This window comes from Pseudorca crassidens, chromosome 15 (genome assembly GCF_039906515.1).
Source record: "Pseudorca crassidens isolate mPseCra1 chromosome 15, mPseCra1.hap1, whole genome shotgun sequence".
Classification (NCBI taxonomy): domain Eukaryota; kingdom Metazoa; phylum Chordata; class Mammalia; order Artiodactyla; family Delphinidae; genus Pseudorca; species Pseudorca crassidens.
In genome coordinates, this window is record NC_090310.1 from 2073138 (window position 1) to 2092682 (window position 19545).

Genomic DNA, 19545 nt, shown 5'->3' on the forward strand with positions numbered 1-19545 from the left:
TTTTAGTGGTTTGAGAGATGGCAATTTTATTTATTTGTTTATTATTTTTGGCTGTGTTGGGTCTTCGTTGCTGTGCAGGGCTTTCTCTAGTTGCGGCGAGCGGGGGCTGCTCTTCGTTGCGGTGCGCGGGCTTCTCATCGTGGCGGCTTCTCTTGTTGCGGAGCACAGGTTCTAGGCGCGCGGGCTTCAGTAGTCGTGGCTCGGGGGCTCAGTAGTTGCAGCTCACGGGCTCCAGAGCACAGGCTCGCTAGTTGTGGCGCACGGGCTTAGTTGCTCCGTGGCATGTGGGATCTTCCCGGACCAGGGCTTGAACCCATGCGCCCTGCGTTGGCAGGCGGATTCTTAACCACTGTGCCACCAGGGAAGCCCCCGACACCTGTCTTGACAGCTGCCAGGGTACCCTTGGCAGACGGCTGCTCCAAACCCACAGCTCCACTCAGGGTGACAGGGACCCTGGGATGCCATCGTTTAATCAGAAACTTGTTGGGTTTTGGCTTTGAGGCTTAATCATAGATGACACAAGCTCTCCCAGGGCTGACAGCAGCTCTTCTCGTTGGGTGTCAGCTTGGATCGGAGTCAGCTGCTGTCTCAGCCCCTCAGCCCCGGGGAGGTGGCGGCGACATGCTTCTATGGAGGGCACTGTCTCCTTGGTCTCCTCGGCTGGGGGGCCCCGGGCGAGGGCTGGGGGAGCAGGAGATCTACGGGCAGGGCCGTCCTCAGCCCAACAAACCAAGGCCCAGGGAGGCCCAGGGAAATGATACTTCTCTGTATTTGCATTAAACAAAGAAGTTTGCTTTTTTCCTCTTTTGTAATCAGAAGAAAAACCTTTAAGAAAATTCATAGTAGGAGACGTTTTAATTGCAGGAAAGGGAAAGCAGGTTTGTACTATCCGATGATGTGCCAATGTAGTTTGGGGAAACTGAGGCACAAGACACCCAGTAATGAGGCTGAACTTTCTATTTCTGCCCTTTGAATTTTGAGTTCACCCTCGAAAACTTGGTCCTGAGGTCGGGGAAAATGTATCGGCTACATCTCCTGAGCGATTAACTCATAGGTATGACATTTAACTGCTGGAAACATCATCCCTGTGTTTATAGACGACTTAGTCTGCCAGGCACTCGGCTAAGCCTAACTGCTCAAGAACTCTTTGAGACAGGTGGTTGTATCACCACCACCACCATCATCACCGTCATCACCACAGTATAGCCAAGAAAATCAAACCTGGGAGAGGTTCCAAGTCATATGATTAGCATGGAAGGCTGGATGTGGACTTAATCACTACCATACAGCCCCTAGAATTGCCTTTTTTAAAAAAGTTTACCTTTTAAATGACTCAAACCAGAAAGTGTATGTATAACATCTCCCTGAAATATCACTTTAACACACGAACTTAAGACAGAACTAAAACCAAGTTGTAAGATGCCAGATATTGGCTCAGGGTTCAAAAGAATAACTCCTCCTTCTCAAAAGAGGAGTCAATTGCTTGGTGAGGTATGAGCTCCCCGTCATTGGTGTTATTCAAGCACAGTCAGCCAGTGATTATTCACGCTCCAGGGAAGCCCATTGTGCAAGCAGAACTTGCATGCACAGTTTCTGTTCCCTCCCACATAAGAATAAACAGAGAGGCAAGGGGCACTTAAGGCTTAAGCAAAGTCCCCACATGAAAGGAAGAGATCGAAACAGACAAACTGATACAGGGAACCGGCAGAAGGCAGACAGTGCGTTGAGAGAAAACGGAAAAAACACAATCCAATAATTAAAATCCATTAAGAGAGTAGATAAGATATTGCAGTCATAAAACAATAGGGTGCTTTGACAAGGGAGCAAAGGACAAGAAAGAGTTCTTCATGGTTAAAATAAAGTAGTGGAAGTTTATAATCGATAGAAAGTTTGGAAGATAAAGTTGAGGAAATCACCCCGAAAGTTAACAAAAAGTTAAGAGAAGGAAAATAAGAAAGGAGGAAAATGAAGTCAATTTAGAAGGTCTAATATCCAATAAATAGAAATCATGCAGAAATTATGCTTCCTTTCCTGTATATCTTGTGGGGATACAATATCAATTATAGGATGAAATTATCAGAGGAAATAGTATTAGAGGATTCTCCAAATGTAAAAACATGAGTCTTCAGTTTTATTTATTTTTTATTTATTATTATTATTTTAAAAAATATTTATTTAGTTGCACCAGGTCTTAGCTGCAGCAGGCGGGCTCCTTAGTTGCAGCACGTGGGCTCCTTAGTTGTGGCATGTGAACTCTTAGTTGTGGCATGCATGTGGGATCTAGTTCCCTGACCAGGGATCGAAACCGGGCCCCCTGCATTGGGAGTGCGGAGTCTTGTCCACTGCGCCACCAGGCAAAGTCCTGAGTCTTCAGTTTTAAAGGGTCCTTTAAGTGCTCAGTACACTCCGTGGAAAATAACCTTCTCAGAATATCATTCTGAAATTTCGGGGCACCAGGGAATAAGAGAAGACCCTAAAATCCTCCTGGGAGAAAGCATTAGGTCATATGCAAAGGACTAGAAGTAAGTTTGGCATCAGATCTTTCGACAGTAATGCTGGAAGCTGGGTGATGCCTTCACATTTCCAATGGAATATACTTCTAAACCTAGGATCCTATACCTACCCAAACTATTACGTGTGAAAAGAGAATGATGCTATTTTCAGAAAGGTGAGGACTCTAAACATTTCTATCCCATGCACCCTTTCTTAGGAAGCTACTGCAGGCTATGCTCCAGTAAAACGAGGGAATAAAACGATAAAGAAGAAGAAGGTATGAAGGCCAGGAAACAGAGCAGCAAGGAAAGTTGCAGGATGAGAGGGATGCAGTAAAAAGTAGCTGGCCAAGATCCTGGCAGGATCATGGAGGGCCCACTAGATGCAGACTGCCAAGGGGAAAATAATGAACCATGATCTGATATATTTCATAATTTAGGAAATATTATTATTAGGCAAATGACAGGTCTGAGAGTCAGAAAGAAAAAATTGAGGATAGGTACATTAAAAAAACCTCAGCAAGTGAAAAAAAAAAGAGAGGCGATATTAACTTTGGAAAAAACAAAAAGATAGGAAAGGAAACATAATCTCAGCATACAACTTGCTTCAACACGAACAATATTTACCTGGTCACGATAATGTAACACGTAAAACTGATCTAAATGTACCGAGATGATGGCGGGGGTGGGGGGAGGCGGAGTGCATGGAGTGGGGAACTAGGAAAAGGGAGCTAAATTATCATCCACCTAAAGGCGTGTCAATAAATAATGTCTTAAAACCGACATATCGATAAATAGCAACATAAGCATATTATTTAAAAATAAGGAGGTAGGTAACAGAAGAAAACGACATGGAGAAAAAGAGAAGTAGCTGCCTCTGGGGATCAGGGCTGGGGATGGACGTTTTTCATGACAAGCCTACTTTACTTTTTATCTCTGCATGACGTATGTATTACCATGGTAAAAAAAAAAATTACCTATGTCAATAGTTGGAACGATTTAAGGCATTTCAGTATAAAGAATCAATCAGTTACCTCCATTCTCTGAACACATACTCTATTCTACTTTTTGTAAAACTTGTCAGACAGCTCACCCCTTCCCAAACCAGAAGCGCTGACTGTGTGCTGGGCACGTCACAGATGCCGCCTCGCTTAACACTCACAGGAGCCTGCTAAGGTCGGTTTTAGGATTCCCACTTTATGACGAGGAGGTCAGATCAGAGCGTTAAATAACAGGGTGAGATCCCACAGCCACTAAGTGGCAGAGCAGAGATTCCAACTCAACCCTCACCAACTCAGCGTCACCTGGTCTAAAACTCACCATCATCACAGCTAACGCTGACGAGGCACAGCATCTAACCTAACTAATCAGATTCCCTGCTTCCTGGGCTCCATAGCTTTCTCTTTTTTTGCTTTATTCCCTCATTTTGCAGGAGCATATCCTCTAATAGCTGTCTAGGAAAAGGGACATGGTAGTTGCTATAAGCAGACACTGGGCTAAATGCTCCATGTGGATTATCTCGTTTACTACAACAACCCTATGAGGTAGATACCACTACAATCCCCAACGTATGGAAGAGGAAATGGGTTCAGAGGGGCTCAGCTACCTGTCACATGTCTGCTTCATCTTTCCATCCCCCCCTCACTTCCGCCTTCCCGGTAAAATTCAGCACGGGGCCTGACTCTTGGGAGGTGCTCATTATATATTTGTTGGGTGAATAAATAAAAGTCAGAACCTGAATGAAATAAACAAGGAGGCTGCAATGACTTCAGATCCAGGGAGTGCCAAGCCCTTTGGAAATGAGCTGTCTCCGTGGGACAGACATCTCTCCTCTCCGCGGGCTGCCCCAGCACAAAAGCTCCGGAATGAGAAGGGGGTGAACCATCAGTTAGATAAATGCGTCTCTGGTTCATTGATCTGCCTGGATGATTGGAGCGAGAGGCTTGAGATGGAGGGTTTAATTATTCCAATGAAACCTCCACTTAATTGAAAGGACTTCTGGCATAAAAACGGGTGAAAGATTATTAATAGAGAAGGATGTGGAGACACCGGTAAACACCAGCAATGTTTACTGTGTTTACAGCTCTGAAACGAAAGCTTAGTGGGAAAGAACCAGATGCAGCCCTTCCTGTGTGTCTCCTGCCTTACAAAAAGGGCACTTCCTACAAAAAGGGCACTTAGAGAAGCAGCTAGAAAATTCCTCCTGCAAAATTCTTCTCTGGCATCCCAGTTAACTTTTTAACCTCTGTCTATCTCAGCTCATTCAACTGAAATATTGAGATGATAATATTTTCCATGAATTAACATGTGTATAGCAATCAGGAGAGCTTCGCTGATACATATTTTGAAAGCAGCAATTATCACTTTAAATTCACAGTGTAGTGGCAGACACTGCCAGCTGCCGACCCAATATCCTTTCTCTCTTACTTATCAACAGAGCCCCAATTCTGTTTGGAGCATTACTATAGCCACCTTAAAAAAAAAAAAAACAACAACTGTATTTCTAGCCTCCCTTGCAGCTAGAATTGTGGGTGTGTGACACAATTCTGGCCAGTGAGATGTAAGTGGAAGTTTCTGGGTGAGACATCTAGGAAGGGTCTGTAGAGGAGGAGGAATCGGGTGAGAAGCACCTTTAGTTTGTCCCTGTCTTCCTACGTGGAATGTGGATGCAATGCCTGGAAGAAGAGCAGCACTCTTGTGAGCATGAAGACAAAGTCCGCACTCTAAGAACGGCTGCAGAGGATGCTTCACGGACTTTGGGTCCAAGCTAGCCTTTGAGTTCTTGGTTCATGAGAAGAATAAAAACCCTAGTGTGTATAAAACTGTGATTCTGTTTCTATAACTTGCAGCCAAAAATCATCCCAGCAGATACACATTACAAACAAGATCTAAGCCTTCTGAGAAAATCACACTGGTCCCAGCCACACATTCTTAAGCCCTGCAATCTGAGAAACTTCCTTATCTATTTGTTCCTGTTCCTTTTTTTCTAGATACAAAACCAGAGTAAGCAATCAATAAGGACTAAGTACTGCCCATGTACAGAGGCCTGCAGGGGACAGAAACAAACAGCATGACCCCGAGGGAGATGGGGCGCTGCCCAGGAAGTGCTAACTAACACCACGCCGTTGTCCAACGCATATGCCGGATGATTTATCCCGCCCGCTGGGTCCGGCCTCAAATCCGGAGCCGTGCCCCTCACTTTTCAGCCAATCTCTGGTCACGTCTCCGGCCTCCATCACATCCACTGGAATCCATCTCTTCTCTTTACTTCTCTTTATTCCACACGCAACCCTCCCCCCAACTCGAGTTACAGCCAAACTTCTCAGCCGTCATCCGAGGCATGTCCTGCCCTTCAGCCTAGGGCACTGCCCACCACCCCCGGGGCATCTCCTTGGGCACCAAGCCACCTGACACTCCTCAAGGTGCTCCCCCCATCCACTTCCAGGTGACCCGGGCAAAGGGCCAATGGCTTCTGTGGCATGAAAATGTCTCAACTTGATAGCTTTTGGGAAAAGAGGAAGCATCTATGGGTAGTCAGGATTTGGGGGTGGTTGGGGGACATGGCAAACACCGGCCCTCCCCCTCCCCAGGCCCTGCCGCATATCCGGACATCTCCTGTAGTGGCTTCCGACTTGCACCCATCAGGGCAGAGGTCGGGAAGGGCGTACACCTATTGCATGACCCAAGGTTATTGCTCTGCCGTCTACCCCCTCCAGCTCTCATTTTCCTACCACTACTGCAGAGCAGCTTTTGTGAAAAGCAGAATTAGGAATGACAGACTTAAATTGTCCTGAAATGTGTATCAATTTATCACATTGGCTCTTTAAAGCGTTCGCTCCATCTAGATTCCAGAGCTGCGCACGCAGCAGACCGACAGCTCCGATGGTCTCCGTGAGCCGTGGCTGGACACCCCTTGGCCAAACCCAAAGCCCAGCGTGAGGTCACCCGCTCTCACTCCTGAAGGGCAGCTTTGCTCCGGGCCAGCCCCGATGGTAATGAAACAGTTTTCTCCTGCAGGTGCCTTCCAGGCCTGGTCAGCAAGCCCGCCTGGGCCACGGGGGCTGAGTCACCGAGACCACCAGCTGGTTCCAATTCTGGAGCCTCTGTGCTTTCAGAGAGAGACGTTGGCTTCATCTAAGCAAAATTCTAGCACAGGAGAGGTGCGTGGAAACCAGGAGTTGCTTTCTGGGTTGGGGTCTGGGTGAGGCAGTTTGGAAGGGACAAAACTGGACATGGGGCAGGCACAGCCCTAAACGTGAGCGCTGACAAGCAAAGTCCTGCTCCTGGGAGGCTGGGGGCTGGCACGTGAGTGTGGGCTGAGCCCAGCGGCCCCGAGCATCTGCTAAGTGAAAAGGCTGGGTCCTTGCATTTCGTAGGAAAGGTCACCAGCGTTATCAAATAAGAAGCCCACTCTTAGAGCAGCCAAGAATGAGAGCTGGAAGTTTCTGTGGGAGCCACGTGCAGACTTAAACCTCCCCCTTTATCTCCTGCTTGTCTTGCCTGGCTGCACAGGAACCCCACGGGAGCCTGGGACAAGGTTAAAAAAGGAAACCAGGCGGGGGCCCAAGGCCTTTGGACGTCTATGGGGGCATGTCTGCAGAGTCTGGTAACGAGGACACGTCAGAGTAAACTTGAAGCAGGAGAGTGGGAGCCTCACTCATTCGGCCATCCATCCACCCATCCACCCATCCATCCATCCATCCACCCATCCATCCACACATCCACCCATCCATCCATCCATCCATCCACCCATCCATCCACACACCCACCCATCCACCCATCCACCCATCCACACACCCACCCATCCACCCATCCATCCACCCACCCACCCATCCACCCATCCACGCATCCACCCATCCATCCACTGAATTCAACAAGCATTACTAGCAGAGAATGACAGAAGTGTAAGAAAAAGAAAGAGACTATGAGAAGGTTCAGGAGAAAAAAAAAGAAAAGGACAAGTGAGGATAAGACACAAGTGACACATTTAGGGATGTTCAGAGCAGAGCAAAGGAGGCAGAGAAAGAAACTTGAAGGAACAAAGGTAAGAGAGCCTCGCAGATTCATCGGAAGAAGAGGTGAGAGAAAGGTGGGAGCAGTGACTGGGAGAAGGGAAAAAAGGATGAGGGGCCTGGACCACAGCCGGGCGTGGCGCTTATTTTAAAGGTGAGCGTTAGCTCTGAGAATGCAAATGAGAGGCACAGTGCAGCGCGTTGGGGGAGGGCTGGGGAACGCAGGTCAGTCGAGTTACCCCCCGCAGCTCAGACGGAGTTATCTCCAGGGCCCAGAGCTGCGTCCTTTGAGGCCTCGGGGCGAGCAGGCTGAACACAGAACAAGCACAGCTCTCTCCCTTCTGTGTTTATAAGACACACTGAAAATCTACTTAGGACCGATATGGCGATCAATTTAAAATGCATTTCTAGTCGTGGAGCCGTCTATTTTTTGAAATGTCATGAGGACAGGTAAACGCAGTAATACTCCTAAACACATTTCCATGTGTTTGAACACAATGCTGCCAATGACTTCAATCAACTAGGCTAATATCTAGAAAAAGGCACATTCCAGGTCTTCTTATATGGGCACAGGGTGGTCGTTGGAGGGTGGGGTGTTTCTGATTCTCCCATCACCATCCGGGCACAATACCAACTGCTGAAATCAGGGAGGTCACCCCGGCCGCAGCAGGGAAGCCAAGGAGGAGGCCTGAGGCTCTGGCTTTCCCGGGCTGCACGGGGGCTGCCAGAGCCTCTTTCTAGAAAGGCCTTTGGGGCCAGTCAAAACGCCAGTGCAGGAAGCAGCAGACCAGGCTTTTATGTAGATCTCAGACTTCCGTGAACACCCCGAGGTGTGCAAGTCTTGAGGTCAGAACTGTACTTTCTCAGACCACAGTCCCTGGGGCAGATTTCCAGGCAGCAGAAGAAAAGAAAGCAGGAGGTGGTGAAGGCTGGGGGAGAGTGATTCTAGAAAGACTCCTGCCGCTGTCGGCTTAGAGAGCTGGGGGACTGGGGTTCCAAGTGAAGCACCCCCCGCCCCCCCTCCAACAAGATGTAACTCCTGCCCTCCAGAGGTTAAAATACATTGTGTTTGTGGGTGGGAAGTGACACGGATTTCCCCACTTCCCCGTGGAAAAAAAAAGATGGGGGCCGTGGGAGAATGACTCTAGGAATTCTACTCTAATCAAACAAAAAGAATCACACCAAAAAATCTTTGCCTCAGGAGAGAAAACCAGCAGCTTCTGCCTCCCTGTGTTCTAGAGGAAAGGATATGGTCCTGGACTCTGCCCTTTTTCAGCTGTGTGGCCTCGAGCACGTTGCTTAACCTCTCTGAGCCCCCACTTATCGTTCTGTAAAATTGGATACGGAGCACCTACATCTTAGGGTTGCCGCAGCGCACACAGGGAGGCACTTAATCAATCATCACTTGGTCCACCCTCTCGGAAGCCCGTGGCAAGCTCAAGATGGAGAGAAGTCTCTGTATAATTATCTCCACACCAAACAGATTGTAGAGAAAAACTTTATAAAGGTCTGTCCTCAACCCTTCTGTCTGGGCTTCTGATTTGCGACTCTCCCACCTGGTGCTGTGAGCATCTGTCTACCATGTTGCTTGTGATACTGTGGGCAGCACCATCTCCTGCTTCCCTGTACACCCTGTGGTCTAGCAAGTATCTTGCACAAATAGGCGCTTCATATCCATAAAGTGATTGATTTCCAGTGGATAAGTGCTGGCTCTCTTGTTATAGTTTCCTCTCTTCAGTGGATGAGACCTTTCTCTCGGCGGCCGTGGGGAGGGTTTTCACACGACAGCTGGCCGACAGGATCGTATGACCTTCAGTCGTACCGAACTGGTTTTGCTGTGCCTGCAATTCAGATCTAAGTGCCAATCTATCTTGTAGTGTCAGTCAGTGGTGGACTTGGAAAGTCTAGAAGACCCATCCCTCAGACAGAGAAAGACAAATACCATATGATATCGCTTACACGGGGAATCTAAAAAAAAGGGTACAAATGAACTTACTTACAAAACAGAAATAGAGTTACAGATGTAGAAAACAAACTCATGGTTACCAGGGGTTGGGAGGGGAGGGATAAACTGGGAGACTGGGATTGACAGGTACACACTACTATACATAAAACAGATAACTAATAAGGACCTACTGTACAGCACAGGGAACTCTACTCAATACCCTATAATGGCCTGTACAGGAAAAGAACCTAAAAAAGAGTGGATACACGTATGTGTATGACTGATTCACTCTGCTGTACGCCTGAAATTAACACAACATTGTAAAGCAACTACACTCCAGTAAAATAATAAGTAAATAAAATAGAATACCCATCCCTCCAGCTTCTGACCTACAGGGACAGAGCCATCTTGTCACGAACCATCTCCACCGGGTGAAACGCAGAAACGCCCGCGCGGATCCTCCATTCTGTTGGGGAGAACCCTCCACCTGCCTTCACTCTCCCCAACACGTCGCGTCAGCGTTATGGCAACCACCGGTTTTTGCAACGTGCTCCTTCAGAGCACGTGCTCCTTCAGCACCCTTCAGGTGCTTCAGACCCCGTGGGCCACTCCTGGGGTCTGAAGCACCTGCCGCATTTTCAAGGAGACCCAGTTCTAGCCACTGGGGCGCTGGGGTTCCGTTTGTGAAAACCTAATTCTTTGAAAACGGATAACCCGACACCAGCCGGCATTTCGGGGCGTAGGCCTCACGCGTCACCCCTCACTGTGGGAGGTGACAGGAAGTACAGAAACTGTGTCCCCAGCGGACCTTCAGAAGAAACACTGCTGGACCTCAGGCACAAGGCCTGCTCTGCCATGGGTGCCTGACCCCCAGTGGGCGCCGGCTCCAGGTCTGAGGAGGGCACAGAGGCTCAGGAACAAAACCCCCGGCGGACGGAGCAGGCGGATCTAAGATGAGGCTGCTGTAGGGTGAAGAGCTGGCGGGCCTGCCCTCCGGGAGATCGCGGGGTGCGCTGACACCTGACCTAGGACGACTCCAGACGGCGGGGGCCTGCTTCCCGGCAGGAAAGGGACAATCAAGACGCCGGTGATGGAAAACTGCAGGACACAGCGGCGAGTTCTAGTTTGTAACTGGGCAGGAAAACAAGAGAGGCGCCTCACTACCCAGCACGTCCGCTGGTTCGGAAAAGGACTCAGAGGCAAGCTCCGAATAGCGACAACGACCGTCTCCCGATCCTTCTGGGGCCGATGGCCCAGCCTGGGGCGGCTCCGGACGCCCGAGTTTTTCTGTTTCCCCTTCGTCTCTGCGTCCTGCGGCAGCATCCTCACTTACTGGAGGCATTTTTAGAAGAGTGACAGTGCTCTCTCTGCCACTGCTATTACAACAGTAAGCGTTTCCCTGCGAGGGAAGTGAAATCCAAACCAGATTTTCTGTCCCGAGATGCTCTGCTAAAGAGATGGCAAGGGAGTAGGCTAGTTCAGACGCATTCGTGGAGCATCCGCTACGCTGGGAGAGAAACAGGCTTGCGCATTGGAAAAAGCGTGGGAGAGGGGGAGGGGGAGGGGCAGGGGAGGGGGAGGGAGGAGGCGGAAGAGAGACTCAGAAAGGGTCTCCTTACTCAAGATTAACTCTGAAATACACGGCTCTCTCACGGAACGGGGCCCCCTTCCTTGCTTCCACCCGTGCGGCCCCACATTTTAATGAGCTACCCCTTCGGACAATCAAGGGCTGGCTGTAATTAACCGTTACATGTCCTCAGGAGCAGAGCAGAACCGCAGCTCGGGAAGGCTGGCCAGAGCTGCACCTTCCTGCCCCGTGCCCCTCAAAAGGGGTGGCTCGGAGCTGTCACGGCCACAGGATGCAACCGCCCTGGGGGTGGGCGGGGGCCACGGGCCAAGTTCCCGCTTCTCCCACCTACCTCTGCCCAGCCCCCCTTCCAGTCCTGCCAGCCGCGAACCCAGCACCAGAGACCCTAAGCACAAAGCCATCTTCCACACACACAGTGGAAGACTAATAATTAGGCCGCAAAAAAGGAACGAAGTACTGACCCACGCTGCAACGCGGACGAAAACATCGAAAGCATTAAGCTGGGCCAGAGAAGCCGGACTCCAAAGGAGTACTGTAGGATTCTGCCGACATGAAATGTGCCGAACAGGGAACCGCACGCAGACACAACTCCACCGACTGGCGGTGGCCAGGGGCTGCGGTGGAGGAACGGAGGGGGTGACCGCTGACGGGTATGGGGTTTTATTTGGGGGTGACGAGAATGGTCTGGAGCTAGACAGAAGTCGCGGCTGCAGGACACTGTGAACGTGCTAAATACCAAGGAACTGTTCACTTTAAAACGGTGTATTTTGTTATGCAAATGTCACCTCAAATCAAATCACATCGCGTCAATAAAAACAGCTACGATGGGTCGCCAACCAAGACTAACCCGAACCCTTCAAACCATCAGTTCTGATGAACAAGTCAGGAAATCGCGGCCGGGGGAGGGGACACCCCGGGGGGGGGGAGGGGAGTCACGTGCTCGTCGAGTCTTTCTCCGTCGGCTTTTAAACCTCCGGTTCCGGAAGACTGGGAATCCTGCGAGGGGCTCCTGAGGGCCTCGGTGTCCAGGAAACGGCGAGAGAGAAGACGGGGCAGCAGAGGGAGGTGGGGCGAGGCTTAGAGGTTGGGGCCAGAGAAAAGGGAACCGGAACTCAGACCTTTATTTAGTACCCGCAGGTGCGGGGCCGAGAAAAGGGCAGAGAAATATAGCAAGACGCCGCAGTGAACGGAGGAGTGTTGGGGGCCGGGCGCCGGGAGGGCTGCGGAAAGGGGGAGCCAGGAAGGACTGCCCCTGTCTCTGCATCCGTGTCAGTCACATCCCTCCTCTGGAAGCTGCCCCGCGCCGCGCACGTGAACCTGAGCAATTTCCTGTAATCGGCTCACCTGTTTTGAAGCCACACGCGAGCTCGAAACATACAAATACCGAGACTCACATTTTCCACGTAGCTGTGCGCGATCAGGGGAGTCAGGAAGAGAAGGCAACGTCGCAAAACGTCTCCAAACACGCTGACTTTCCTTCCGAGGAGGGCTGGTGTCGCCCGCCTCTCTCTGAATGGTCTGCTGTGACAAGGTGTCTTTGATTGAACTTGGTCGGGGTTGGAGGCTGGTGGGCGTTTCTTTGTCACTTTCTCTGCCACCAGGCACCAGCAAACATGAACCCGTGTTTTTCTGACGTTGCATCCTTCCCACACAGTGGGGGTGCAAATAACTTGACCAGTCTCTGAAAGTAACAAACAGTGATGGGAATGCGGGAAACTTTACGCTCAGACGTCACCTCTGGCTTCTTGCCATGTGAGCGAAAGCTGATGGATCAAGGTGCAAACTGGAAAGACTTTTTTTTGGCATGTGGCAAATGACACAATCACCAGGAACTAAGGCACCCATCAAAGCGGCACCCAGACGCTGTAGACGGTTACTGACTTGAGGCCGTTAGAGATGCTGCGTAGCAAGGGGGTCGGGGGACCCCGCTGCTTTTGTGATCGTTGAACGAGTCCACGCAGGAAGCCAGGCTTGTGAGCCGGCCCCGGTTTCACCCGGCAGGCGGTGACACGTCTGCACAGGACGCTTCCACGACCCAGCTGACTTCTTCAAACCAGTGACGTCAGTTTGATTCCCCCCCCACCCCCCACCCCCAAAAACTAGACTCCGGTCTCTGATAAGCAGAAGACCCCCAGGGGCTGCTGCGAAAGTTTCTTCAGCCTCCCAGGACTCACTGGATTCCTGAAGCATGTCGTTAGGAAATGAGGAACCTTCTCAGACGCCTCCAAGAGGTACTGCGGGGGCGACGTCCCCCTGGGGGCCTGGTCCTTCTGCCTGCTTGGTAAGCCGCTCGCCCCGCACTGCGCCCTTCCTCCCCGGATTCTGGATCAAACGTCTCCTGCCTGGCCTGGCTCTGCAGTCTCTCTCTCACGCCATTCGGCTTGTGGGCAGGGCCTGGGCCTGCGTTAGCTGTTGGACAACGCTTAGCAACAGGCTCGTTTCTCTGCGTACGGAACCTCAATAAACCTCGGAGGAACTGATTGAAAGGTGCTCCCCGGGGAGGGCAGGAACCCCAGCGAGGGCAAAGCTGTGAGGCTGCGAGCTGCCCATAAAGGCAAGGGCCCCAGCTTCTGGGAACAGATGCACACACACTTCCCCTCCACCCAGCTGGGCTGCGGGCATCTCACTCCTTCAACAGGAACACACGCCGGGCACCCGCCCCCACTCCTTGGCCCTCTGCACCGTCCTCCCTCAGAAGAAAGTTAAAAAAAACCCCAGCACGTAAAAATGAGAGCGTTCTGGTCCAAATCGGTCATCAGGCATTGACTGAAAGGCTTCTCTGGGCTCAAGTCCACGCTCTGTGCAGTCAAAGCTACAGCATAAAGTAACTGCCCCAGCGCCCACTGTCGAGCCTCCCGTGTTGTTGAGGAAATTAAGACGGAAAAAGAACACGCGGGAGCCACGAGAGCTCATGCTTCGGAGAGCACGACCGATCGGCGAGGGGGCTGGCGGGCTCCACGGCAGCCCCCAGACCTGCCACAGAAGACGCTCCCTGACCGAGGATGTGGATTTGCCAGCTGGGCACACAGGTGTCAGAGTAGAGGACCGGCCGGTTGGAAAGTATACTCACGTGCTTGCAAACTAGCTCGGCCCCAGGTCTGGCTACGGGGGTCTCTCCGTGGTCCTCTCAAATTCCCTCTCCTCCAGCACAGTGGCTGCCAGGCCCCCAGAAAGCGCTGATGCTGCAGGGAGCAGTGCCCCCCCCCCCCGGAAGCTGGCGCAACACCCCACTCACAGGCTGCCTCTGTTTTTAGCAGGGGCCGAGGTGTGGGCTGGGGTGGGCTGCCATACTTCCCTTTTTATTTTTGTTCTGAGCAGAGGCTGTGGGTGACTTTCTGCAGAGGGGGAGGCTGGGAGAAGAGGAGGAGACTGTGTTCTCTCCGGCAGGGGGCGCGCTGCGGAGAGCGGGAGCCGTGGCTGCCCTGCGGGAAGGTGAGGATGGGAGGGCAGGAGCTCAGCCCCGCCCTTCCTGCTGCCCCCGCGGCTGTGCAGGCCCTCACCCCGGAGACCACGCTCCTGGCTTTGAACTGCACCGAGGAGGAAGGCCAGCTGATGGGAAGTGCGGGGCCTAGAACATTCCAGGGAGGATGCTCCTGTGGGCCTCACGCGGGGCTTCCCAGAGCCAAATACACCATCACCCTCTTTTCTCCTCCAACATCTCGTCCTCCCCTGCCCGCATCCGCCTTGGCCACTGACCCAGCTCCTCTGACAACCGTGTCTTCTCTCTGCCCAATCCAGCTGGACCTCCACCGCGGGCTACAGCAGGGCTGGGACCCCCACCCACCCGCCAACCCCGGGCAGGCCCTGCAGTATAGATGCCTGGAGGAGCACGGGTTGGCAAACTCTCAGCGAGAGTGCAAGTTAGATTGCGGTGACGGGTGACAGTCGCCCGCCTGCCTGGCCTGTCCGAGCATCCTGCACAAGTAGGTGATTAAAGGTTGGCCCTCCCCCTTTCCTAGAAGCCTGCGGGGCCCCGCTGGTCCCACAGCTAGACAGGAGCCTCTCACCCTGTTCTCCGCGGCCCTACACAACAGAGCCCAGACCTACCAGTTCTGCCTAATTCCTCTTATTTTCCAGTCTGTAGCCTTTCTGTTCCTAAAAATTGCAATATGGCCAGTAAGCTGCATGCATCTTAAATTTAATGAGTTTTGCAAAGAAGACACCCCGTCACCAAGACCCCGATCAAGAAACAGGGCACGGCCACCACCCGAGCAAGTGCCTTCACGGCCCTTTTCATCCTGTTCCCCACGCCCAACCCAGAGGCAGCCACGACTGTGCTTTCCGTTTTACCTTTTTCTGGAACTCAGGAAAATGGGTCAGCACGGCCAGCTCTCTCTAGGGTCTGGCTTGTCCCTTTCTGTCCACTGATGTGTGGATCACGGTTTATCCATTATCTGCTGACGGACATTTAGGCTGTTGGCCCGATTTGTCTATTGGGACATTCCTGTTTGCATCTTCGCGGGGGTACATGTTGTCATGTCTTCTGACGGGTCGTCTGGGAGGTGCACGCTGAACTCTGTAAGAAGTCCCCACTCTGTTTCCCGAAAAAGTGGCCCTGTCACCCTGCCTTCCCACCAGCGGTCGCTGGCAGGTGGGTGTCTGGTGAGAGACCCCTTCCTGGTTCACAGGCGGCCGCCTTCTCGCTCTGTCCTCACGTTTCCTGAGATCGTGGAGGGCAGGGGAGCTCTGCTGTCTCTTCTTCTTCTAAGATCACTAATCCCATCACGAGAGTCCCCCCTCAGACCGCATCTAACCCTCATCCCTCCCGAAGGCCCCGCCCCCAAGTACCATCCCGTTGTGGGTTTGGGCTTCAACATGTGAACTCGGGGGCCCAGCGTGCAGCCCACAGCCCGTGAGAAGCGGCGGGAAGTGCTGCCGGTTTGGCTCCGCACGGGACGAGGGGGGACTCGCTGTACCTCCCGTGGGCTCAGGGCCCCCTCGTTACCTGCTGTGCTGTGAGCATCATTGGGTCTTCGTCAACGGAGTGACGACTCCCTGAGCCAATCAGGGGGAGGTAAGCACAGCGTGAAGATTCAGTCTTACATGGTCAGAGCCCACGCTAACGGAGTTTCAGAGCTGGCAGGGTTCTCGGGGGCCGTTTCAGGCACCAGCACGGCCTCGCACGCTCCAGGGGCCGAAGGAGCCAAGGTGAGCTGAAGGACCGTCTGAGTTACTGCCCTGCGAGAACGGCTCCGTGCCTGGCGGGCCCTCCGTCCGTGTTCTCTCCTGCCGCCCACCCCAGTGGGACAGGGCCCTCTGCCCTCCGTGTTGCAGAAGACAGTCCGCAGGTGGAGGCGTCGAACGCCGGGCCTGGGACCCCCAAAGGGGTGAAGGGAGGAGCAGGGACTGACGGTGGTCTTCCCTTCCGTCACCCCCCGCCCCCGCCTTCTCCCCTTGGAAAGGGTGATCCTTCCAAGCTCGGGCAGGACAGGCAGCAAGGATGACGTCTCCGAAGGCAAGCGGAGGGAAGCTGCCCAGTCTTGGGGGAGATTTCAGGGGAAAGGACGTTCAGCCATGTTCCCGGGGGGGGGCAGAATTTTTCCACGACTGGGTGAGGAGATTCCTGCTGGGCTCTTCAAAGGCCCACAAAAGGGATGCAGCCAACATCCAAGGGCCCAAGGAGCTGAATTCTTCCAGGAAGAGGGCTTACTCAAGGCCACGGTAGACAGGGTGCCCAGAGACCCCTCGGAGAAGCAGCAGTAACCAAGTGACACATGAAAGGAAGTGGCATTGAGAGTTTCCTGCACACACACCTGGGGAGGTTCGAGCCTGAGCTTGTGGGTGATGATTTTTCTAGTATGGCGAGAACAGAAAAGAACAAAACAGCTGGCTCTGCAATAGAAAACCGCCTCATGGGAGCTCGGTGACCCCGGAGACGAAACAGCCAACGTGGACTGGCAGCTTCGGTGTAGGAACCTCGTCCCATCTTTCCCACCGGCGGTCCAGCTGAGGCCCAGTTCTGCCCAAGGACTTGGGTTCAGCCTCCTCCCCGCGCTGTTTGCTTATTTATCTCCGCCTTGAAACCGCGGTCCTGAACAGCACAGGCCCTTCACTGCTGACTCAGTTGCTGGAGCCCAAACTCATAAAATCCTATTTCGGAAAGGTCCAATGATTTTATTTTCCGATCATAAATATGAACTTTAATTAGCAGCTTGCTAATTAGCAGTTGCCGTGGAAACAGAGAGGGGAAGAGAGCATATCCCGCATAAAACAGAGCCGGCCTCCCGTTAACTCTCGCCTCTCCCTCTGCCCCTCACCCCCTGCAAGGCCTGGAGAGCAGAGAGGTCGTCTCAGCCAGAAAGGACGGGGGCCAGGAGCTCACTCAGGCAGAGAACTGGATGTGGCCGTGGGCTCAGATGTCTCCTCTTTGGGTTGGTGAGAAGTTCCCGGGCACGCTGGCCTGGTCAGAGGCCCGGCTCTGTCTGCCCGGCAGAACGAAGGGGCTGGGAAGAAAGTGGAGTCTTTGCCAAGAAGCTGAAGGAAAAGCCACTAGAGCTTCGAAAGAGCTCAGTGACTCTCCTTGACGCTGAACACGGGTGGGTGAGTGACTTCATGGTGCCCACACTTTACACAACACGCCAGACCCGACACCCACCCCGTTCCTCCAACTGCCCCTCCTCGGTTCCTCTATAAATAGGAGCCCATAAATAACATATAAACAGTTTATCTATAAAACGGGAATAATAATGCCCAGAGCTGGCAGAATTTTAGTGATGATTAAACACGTTTCTAAAGCAACTGCCTGGAATATAATAGATACTCAATTAATGGGAGCTTTCATCATTATCAACCGTGTACGAGTTCATTAGTTAAACCCAAAGTCGAGAACTTCCTAACATCTGACGTCCTATTAAGAAGAAATGGACTATTGCAAGCATTATCCAAGAAGCTGGGGTTAAAACGTGATTGTTAATTTCCTAAACATGATGGGGAAAAAACCCAGTCCGTATGGTTGGCGGTGTCTAAAATCCAAGCATGTGTGGATGGTGTGACACGTGTCCTTTACAGGACACGGGAGCAGGTGCACGGACTACCAAACACGAGCACCTGTTGGACGTGAGAAAGGGCCACACCCTCTCCTGATGGAGTCTGCAGCGGCAAACCTTAGACCTCCTCTGTACTCAAGGCACGTGAGATTACACTCCAGAAAAAAGTTCATGGCAGAAGGTAAGAGAGTTTGAAGGTTGTTTACTGCTCACTTTTTTCTTTCTTTTTTTTAAAAATGGAAGATTATTGCCGTTCTGCAGGCACTGGGGCTCCTGAACAAGTAAGAAGAGCACATGTTTTGGCTCCTCGTGGCTCTACGGGGAGTTCTCCTAGGGTCAGGGCTGAGATTTCTGGGATGCATGACGCTCCTCCCATGTAACTGTCAGCCCCAGCAGGTGCAGGCAATTTCAGGGGTGACATGTTACAGGTAAAGTAGTTCGTGTAAATCCAACCCTCCTCTCTCCACTTAACTGGGTTTAGCACCGGGGTCTCCCCTGTGCCATCAGCTGGTTCCTCAGGGAGGAGCTGACCCGGGTGAGCCCTGGCTCACAGATTCAAAGTGCTCACTCACGGGAGTGTTGTCTGCGGGCCCACAGCCTCAGCACCACCTGGAGCCTGTTGGACCTGCAGTATTCCAGGCCTCACCTTGGACCTCCTCAGTCAGAGCGTGCATCTCAACAAGCTCTCCCGGTGGCTGACCACACACGCAGAAGCACTGCTCTCATGCCTCACTGTTGGCAGAGACATCGGTTGTTGACTTAGATGCTCACCCCCTTCTAAGCTCCTAGAACCTTCTAGACACATGCTGGTCTCTCCTGGCTCACACCCTGCCTGGTCTTTGATGGTGTTTCCCATTTGGGCTCTACACACTTGGGGGCAACCGGGCCCCAAGTTGGACCAGGTCTTCATACTTCATCCCGCAGTGCCCCTCACTTTGTTTTGGCCTTGCTAGTGGGCCCCAGATCCCTGGACACACTGACACTTCAATGGTACGTTAACTCCACTCCTGACTGACAGCTCCACCTGGGACAGGCTTGAGGGCTCTGCTGCCCATCACCTAGCTTTGCTTTCAACAGTCATTTTCCAATCTCTTAACTGGGCTGAAAAAGAACACTGTTTACTTGCAGTTAGCCCTTTTGTAAAGTGAAGGCTTCTGCAAAGTAAGAATTATGCCCCACAATTATTTCTTCTAAAAATCTAATATTTCACACAACGAGACCTACTTCATTGCCAGTCTCTTATGATAGCCTCTTATCTGGCCTGGAGAATTCAGATCAGTTGTGAGGTTTGTGGAAAGTAACGTGTCATGAACAACAGTGGAAACACTGAACGATTATAAAACGGAACAACATACTTGAAACAACTGCCTGTAGACATTGAACAGCAGGGGGCTCAGGATAACCCTGATGGAAGGTAAATTGATGACGTAAGCCTCGTGATCACCGGCTTCTTGCCTGGATACACTTTACATACCAGGGGGCAGGGGGGCGGAGCCCAAACTGAGGTGACAGTCCAGAATAC

The 19545-nt window shown here is 52.1% G+C and overlaps 1 protein-coding gene across 6 annotated transcripts in view; it reads right to left on the reverse strand.

The window, feature by feature from the left end:
• Positions 1-19545, reverse strand: part of CARD11 (caspase recruitment domain family member 11) — a 109905-nt gene that overhangs the window by 39790 nt on the left and 50570 nt on the right. Inside the window, exon 1 of one of the 6 annotated variants that reach the window (XM_067705382.1) lies at positions 14108-14216. The exons of the other annotated variants lie outside the window; for them this stretch is intronic. The gene's annotated coding sequence lies outside the window, so the exon portion shown is untranslated. Of the gene's footprint in view, positions 1-14107; positions 14217-19545 lie in introns of those variants that run through there. 6 annotated transcript variants of the gene reach the window in all.